General features: G+C 43.7%; 1 protein-coding gene across 1 annotated transcript in view; it reads left to right on the plus strand.

Annotated features, from left to right (window-relative positions):
• Positions 1–6,321: 6,321 nt before the first annotated feature.
• Positions 6,322–7,745, plus strand: part of LOC104912183 (rho GTPase-activating protein 6-like) — an 18,163-nt gene continuing 16,739 nt past the window's right edge. Inside the window, exon 1 of the mRNA XM_010715262.3 lies at positions 6,322–6,619. The gene's annotated coding sequence lies outside the window, so the exon portion shown is untranslated. The remainder of the gene's footprint in view (positions 6,620–7,745) is intronic.

Here is a 7,745-nt window from a genome sequence, read left to right on the forward strand (position 1 = left end):
AATGGCTATGTCAGTATTTTAAGCTAACTTTTATGACAGACAAATCTATATAATAACCTTAAAGAGCTATGTCTGTACTTTAATTTACAGCACCCGGATACTTCTAGGCTGGCTCTTGCGTATTACACAACATCAAGGTTTTATCCTGTTCCTCTCTCTCTCAAAATAAATAAAGAAATAAATAAACGGAGCAATCTGTGACCTTGTTAAACACAAGAATCCTCAAATCAGTTGTTATTCTTTAGGGCCCTTAAAAACATCTTCAATGTCTCTTTTCTCTTGAGAACCACTTTATGAAAGTAGTGATAAAGTGCTACTGAAGGAACTACACAGCACTGAGTAATCAAAAAACCTGCTCATGAACCAACTTAATTTTATGCCTTAAATGCCAAATGCTCAGCATTAGTTTATATTCCCAGCTGTCAAAGTAGAAATATGATAGTAGAAAGTGATAAGATTCTCATAACTCGCAAGCCCTGACAAACTCAATACAAACCAGTGCTCCGCTCGAACAACTTCACTCACAGCCCAGAAGTTACTCACCTGCACTCAACCAGCACAGAACAAAGCCCACAGCTCTGCCCAACACTTGTATATCTCTGCTGGGTGACTGATTGGGCAAACCAATTAGTTAATGCACTATGAAAACAGCAACCAGGTAATTTCCAGCTCCGTGGCTGGGTAAGAGAATAGCTATTAGTTATAGAGAAAAGCTTATGTCCAGTGGCTGGTAAACCTAATTTAATGTGAGGCAGGGAGGGCTGGATTTTCTTGGAACTGTGCCTTTACCTTCTTGCGCATTTTTGAGGAGGTGGATGTAAATTTGTGCCATCATGATGTCACTATGCTAGTATGAATGGCCATATGAAGTCAGGCCAGAGGAATGATCACAGGGTTTGCAGCAATATATTTTCAGCAAGAAGAAAAGTGGCAGAAGGTGCTGAATGAAAGAGAAGGACATCCGTATAATGAAACCCTGGGTCCACTGAGGTTGACGGGACTTTTGCTACTGAGCTCAGTGAAACTGGGATTTCACCCAGCACATTTTGTTTGTTTTAGAAATGAGGATTTTAAAGGTAACTTCTGAGGGCAGGTCTCCTCTGCCATGTAGAGAAATGCTCTCTAAAGCCTCCTGCTTTGGCCCTAATTCAAGAAAGCACTTAACACATACATAAATACCGTTCTCATCAGCAAAGTTTTTGAGCAAATACCTAGTTTAAGGATTTGCTTATCTCTAATTCGTTGGCTAAGAAGTAAAGTATTTCTCAATAGGAGTGGGATAATCTAGCTATAAATCCTTATCATTTATATCGTTTATAACAAGAGCTTAGTCATCTTTTGACCAGTGACGCACAGCAGTGATTTCTTGCTGAATAAAATTTTAGAAGCACAGCCAATTTTTCACAGAGGCTTGGAACTGTGCCCTTTATCTGGTTTTATGCACTGCTCCAAGTGTGTAGCATGGAAAGCCTAATGCAAGGTCATGCTTTGCTAGAATAACAGCACCTAGCTGTAGCCATAGGGTCCAGCTCTATCATCAAATTTTATCAAATTTCATAGCGATTTTGATATGCAGAGTAAGTTCCAACTGTGATAGTAATGAAGGCAGTTTAAAAATGAAGAAGATTACCAAGCTTGGAATTGTAAAGGTCAGATCCTGATCTATGCTTCCCCAATTCTCACATGTATTTAGATTTGAGATACCCTGCACATCTGCAGTTCAGTAGAGAGGAAGAAAATAGTTTTATAGTTTTTGCCTTTGGAAAATTCCATCACAGTGCTATATTTTCACTCCAAAACTGCAAAATTTCGTGTCACGTGTGATGCATAGTCTGTCTCAAAGAGAAAGATTGGAGGAAAAAAAAATCCCCACGGCCCTGATTTTAAGCTTATACTTTTGGGACAAGTTGGGAGGAAAAAGTGCACTTTCCAGCTTAACTAGGCATTCCTTTTGCTTTTGCACACAAAAAGGAGAAATGCTACTGTAAGAAATTTTACTTTCCAGACTTGCCAGAGAGAATCCGACAGCTTGCACACGTCTGTCAGAACACGGCAAGCTCTCCCTCTTGTCATGGGGTGCCTTGCATGGAGTGCTCGGCCAGACTTCAGGAAGGAATTTATCCTCTGTGTCTGCTTTTTCCATTCAGTAGCCACAATGTGCTAATCAGACCTTACAGAGTGGAAGAGGGTTCTTGAGAGCTACTTGATCTGCAAATTTCTGCTCAGGAAACTGGAAAGGGAAAGGTCCACTGAGGTCTGAGCTTTTATGGCTCCTACAATTTTTTATGGAGTTTTACTTACAAATGTGAAGAGACCTGCTAAGTTTATTTATTGCATGAGCCTAGAAGTGGAGAATGTTTTCATTCAACCAAAACAGTTATTTTCAATACAGAATGCAATTCACTTTTTCTTCTGCCACTGGTGCTTAGAATGAAAGCAATTCAAAACAATCATAACCATGAGATTAGTCAGAATTAGCTCTTTTCCTGTTCTGATGCTCAAACTCTGGTCTTGTATGAAATAACTTTTTGACCTTTGGCCAATGAGGAAAAAGTTGAAAAGCTCAAAATAAGCTATAAAAATAGCCATTAAAGATTTCCTCAGGAAATCTGTTTAAATACTGATGTCATTTTCTACAGCAGCTACTTCAATTTGAAATAGCTTCTTGAACTGAGGGAAACTAGAAAGGCACTGCCAGAGCATGCAGAGATCAAGGCTCATTGCTAAGAGGGTCGACACCGTGTGTGAGACAAATGAAAGGGGAAATGCATGTGCTAGGTGCCATGTAAAAAGGTTGTGAGCTGCGAGGTCTAGTAGGAAGAAGGCTGCTCCAAAATGAACGAACCATCTGAGAAAAGACATGTCTCTGTATTCTGTAATTTGAGTGTGGCTCCTGTGACATTCAGCAAACTTCGCACCAGCTGCTAGATTTTGGAGAAACCCACATAAGTGATGATTTTAAATGGAGATTTGATAGTCCAGCAGGTGAGAAGCTGCAGAAAACACACGTGGTATCGTGACTGATAATAGAGTGAAGATGGAGCTTCTAATTCAAGACACAGAGTGTTGAATGTTAGTTTGTTGGGAAGCCAGGAAAACAGGAGAAAATGTGGCCTTGTAAATCCAGTTATGCTTCCAAAAATATACCACAGGAACATTAGATGCTATTGGGAACACACATAGTAGAGCTAAGTGCTCAGCAAAGCATGCTAACCTAATTTCATGATTACATGAAAGAAGAAAATCCTGACTCATATTTTATTAAAATTGTTATGGTGAATCAGCAAATTACTCTGTTTATCTCCTTCAACGTCAGCACACTGAAGTCTGGAGCAACTTGAACTGATCTCACTGCCCTTGTAAATAGAAGATATTCAGACCAGCTGAAGCTGGACTAAATGGAAACAAGGAGTAATTCATCACCAAGGACAGCTGGGAAGCTCAGAAAAATGCTATTTCCTGACTGTTCTGGCAGAAGGAAAGACAAGTGCTGTGTGTGCCTTTCATCTCTGACTCCTTTGTCATGTCAGATCCCAAATACAAACATTTACATTCAAAAACTTTGTGGCCATTTTAACAAGATCTCCCCATATGGCAAATGCTTGCCTTTTTACACATATACCCTTTTATTCATATCCCTGTGCTGGCAGAGAAGGAAATAAAACTGCACAGAAATATATAACCTGATCTGGCTTGTTTAATCACAAATCCAATCTTCTCTTTGTAAAGTAAGCTGGGATCTCAGCAGCCCCATCTGTAGTACCGCATATCTCCATGGGGAGGAGTCTTAGAGAAAAAAAACAACAACAACGACTTTATTACCAAGAGTCAGATGCACCTTTTAGGACTTTAGTCACCACTTTGCCCTTCTCACCACTCCGAGTTTCAGAGCAGACTTCTAAGGTGAGGGCTGGAGCTGTTTGTGGCAGTTGAGATGTAGGTAAGTGGTGGATTTCTGCAGTGGCACTTAGGATTTCTCTTTTCCCTGCTACAGACTATCTTGACTGAATCATGACTTCCAGATGGACAAAGAGAAAGCAGAAAGAAGAGAGCAGGCATTGACCCATGAGCTGTCCTCGGTGATGCTGCCACATGTAGAGTATGCATGATTTAATGCAAGAAAACATCCAGTAAATTTCAAGAGCACTCAAAAATAGAGGCGCCAGCAAGCAAGTAACAGTGAACTGGTATGAAATGGTCCCTGCTTACCCTCTTGTGCTCTTGTGATGTTTTGTTAAACAGATACTGAATTCAGTGCACGCAATGTCAAAGCAGCTGGAGTTTGCAAATTATGGCAGTGCTTGGGGAGGACAGTAATAAAAACAGTATGTATTTAGGGGAAGCAGAGAGGGACACGCATGGGCTCTGTCTGCATTTTGTAAGGATGGTTCTTAGAATCACAGAATAGATTCATAGAATATCCTGAGTTGTAAGGGCACACCAGGATCATTGTGTCCGATGCCTTGCTTCGCACAAGGCCGCCCAAAGAACAACTTTATGTTTTTTCCAAGAAGGACATAAAAAACAACTCTGAAATGGCATCTGGCTATCCCTAGAGTGCTTCCAGATCAGTAAGGATAGGGAGGGTGCTTTTGCCTTGCTGTGTTCCTTCTGTTTGGATCACACAGTTTCTTGCATGGGACAGTGCTGACGCTTTAAAGAGCAGATGGAGCACACAACAGTGGGATCCAGATAGCCTGGAGGTCCTTGCTCTGCCTGGAACTGCCACGAAGATAATGTGACTGGTCCTGTGGAAGTTTTTTCTGATACCATATGAATAATCTGAGCCTAAAGTTTGTGGGGCTGATGAGGTGCTGTGTGTATTCCAGTGGTGCTAAGTTTGGTGCAGCAGAGCCCCAGTACTGACAAAGATGATCCTCCACAAAGGCTTAGCGGCATCCAAAGGGAATTCTCATGCAGTGGCTTCTTATTCTGGGGGAAGCTGCAAGCCTAGCTGTGACCTTTGAAAGAGCTGCTGCTGTAGGGAAGGAAGCAGTTCAGCTGGTGGCAACTGTGCTCTGCCTGCTGCCCCCTCAGATGCTGAGCCCCCTAGGCAGCAGCGCCAGATCCTAGATGAATGGGAGGTATTCATTTAAAAAAGAGCCTGAGAATAACCTAGACTTTCCTGGAGAAAGGTGCTTTGGAAATATGAGAGTTGGTCTAGTCTGGGATGTGTGATGATGCAGGCATCTGAGTGCTAGCAGAGTAATGTGAGAGACTAAAATGTCCTGGAGGGCAGGAGCCAGGAGTCACTCATCAGTGAGCTTTGCTGAGCTTTCTGTGTTTTTGATCGCTGCATGGAAGCTGGCACTGGCAATCCCACTGAGGAAAGGATGGCCACCAGTGAGTAGATACCAAATGTGTCGATACATCCCATTCAGGGCTCTGTCATTCCTGGCAGCAAGAGAGAAATTGCAGACATTGAGAAACAGCCAAGTCCTCGAGGTGCCAGGGCAGCTCCTTGCAAAGAAGAAAGCCCTGTTAGCAGGGTCATTGGCTCTGAGACAAGTGCTAGACAAGGCCCATCATTCCCGTGCTGTGATTTGATACACATCCCAGGTCCATGGGAGCAGTAGCAGATTGTCCTTCACTAAACCTTTTCCTGACAGTCACCCTTCTTCCATGCTGCACACAGACTCATGAAGAGGATTCAGTGCGTCCTCTCTGCCAAGAGCAGTAGTGCTTCCACCCAGGGCTCTGCACCAAGCTCTCAGATGGGCTCAGGTTCTCCTGGCTGTGCACAGCGGTGATGACAGGCAGCACAGCTGGTCCTGCAGCTGCCTGGTCACCAGCAGAGCAGAGGCAGCACCCATATCGCAAAGTCACAGACCATAAGCCTGGCCGGTGGTCCCACAAGTGCTTGATGCGCAGGGTGTTCATTTTAGGTTTTAACACACGTTTTGTGGGTTGTAAGGCTCTCTGGTATCTGTAACCACCACACTCAGTACGTCGTATGAGATGCCAGCTGAACTCCTATTCCATCATGCCTGTGAGCTCTTTAATGCCAGCGCTTTGCATAGGACCTGATGGATACAGAGAAGAGCTGTGTGCCTGGCCCATCCTGCCCACACCAATCTGCACTAGGGACATCTCCAATACAATGTGAGGGAACAGTTTATAGGTCTTCATGGAGGAGAGCCAAAGTGAAAACCATCCACTCACCTTTGCTGACTGGCACCAAAGCAGCAAATTTCTCTTTCATCTGGCAGGAAAGCTACTGCTTTTATGAGTGTCCCAGTTGTTGACAGATAAGGGCAGGGAAAGCATGGGGACGAGGAATTAAGCAATAAGCCTTTCTGCCAAGGAATAAACACTGTCAGGCGTGGGAAGTGCTGCCCTCTGTCTCCACAGGATGTTTCTTGCTCTCATTTCTCTTGGCAGAAAATTGATTTCCTCACTACCCCTCTCCTCCCCTCGTCTACTTTCAACTGCGACTTCTCCTCCCCATCACTTCTCCACTTCTCTCACCACATCCTCCCAGCAAGCAGGAGACTCCCTCACTCTCTGCATGGGCTGCATGTGGACATGGTGGAAACACTGCTTTAAAATTCATCATCCTGAAGGAAAAGAAGTGAATTTAGGCTGTCACTGGTGATGCTGTGAGAAGGAAAGGAGGAAGGTAAATGCATGTTCTTCATTCCAGCTGAAATAGGGTGACTTTACAGCTGAAAAAGGGGAGTTAATGCAGCTGTATGGGATTAGAAGGGGCAGATGTGCTAAGATTTTCCCATGAAATTATTTAAATAGGGCCTAGACCTGAAAATAAGCAAAGAAAGTCATTGCAAAGGGGAAGTGCCATGTTAACATTACCAATGAAAGACTTAATTTCTGTTTTAGAGTTAATACAGCAGTTTTTATGATAACCACCTTTGAAGGTTTTTTTCTTTATTATGGTTTTTCCCCTGACTGTGTATCAGCATTTTCCTCCTTTCAGGCTATTCTTCTACTCTCATACAAGGCTCTGCAGGGCTTCACATATCTTGGGACATCCATGGGAACCCAGGAGATTGTGTGCTTTGATCAGCGAGAGTTGGAAGTCGCTGGTGTTGTTCTCAATCTAGATTGCACCCATGAGCATAAATATACAGTTATTGCAAGAAGGCCAGGATTTTGAGGGTTAACCACTGAACAAAAAGTTTATTATAAAACTAGTGATGGTGGTATTTTATAAGGCTGTTCTTATAGATTGTGGAATAGGACCAGATAAGCCCTGACTTCTCCTTCCTGCTTACTCTCTCTTCTGCTCTCTATCCTAATCAGGCTTCCTCCTCATTTCCCCAAGGCAGCTGCATCCTCAGTGATGCTCTGACCATCTTTTTAGCTCAGGCAGGGTCTCTGCCTGGAGCCGTGAACGTCACCTACACAAAGGTAATTTCCTTCAATTTGACTCTCAGGACTCGTCTCTCCATCTGCAGCATTTGCTACTAGCAGACCTGTGCATGTGCTGTCAGGCAGCTCCTAGCTAGACACCACTTTTGCCCATCTCAGACTCTTGGCATGGCAGAAGCACACAAGCTATTGCTGGCAGATGGAGTTGTACTTGCCTGTCAAAGTCAGCATTTTAATCATAGAGATTATCTCTATATTATTTAATCATAGAATCATAGAGTCGTAGAATGGCTGGAGTTGGAAGGGACCCTAAAGCTCATTCAGCCCCAACCCCCGCCATGGGCTCGGCTGCCCCCCACCTGGCCTTGGGAACCTCCAGGAATGGGGCACCCACAGCTCTCTGGGCAGCTGTGCCA

This window comes from Meleagris gallopavo, chromosome 9, assembly GCF_000146605.3.
Source record: "Meleagris gallopavo isolate NT-WF06-2002-E0010 breed Aviagen turkey brand Nicholas breeding stock chromosome 9, Turkey_5.1, whole genome shotgun sequence".
NCBI classification, from domain to species: Eukaryota; Metazoa; Chordata; class Aves; order Galliformes; family Phasianidae; genus Meleagris; species Meleagris gallopavo.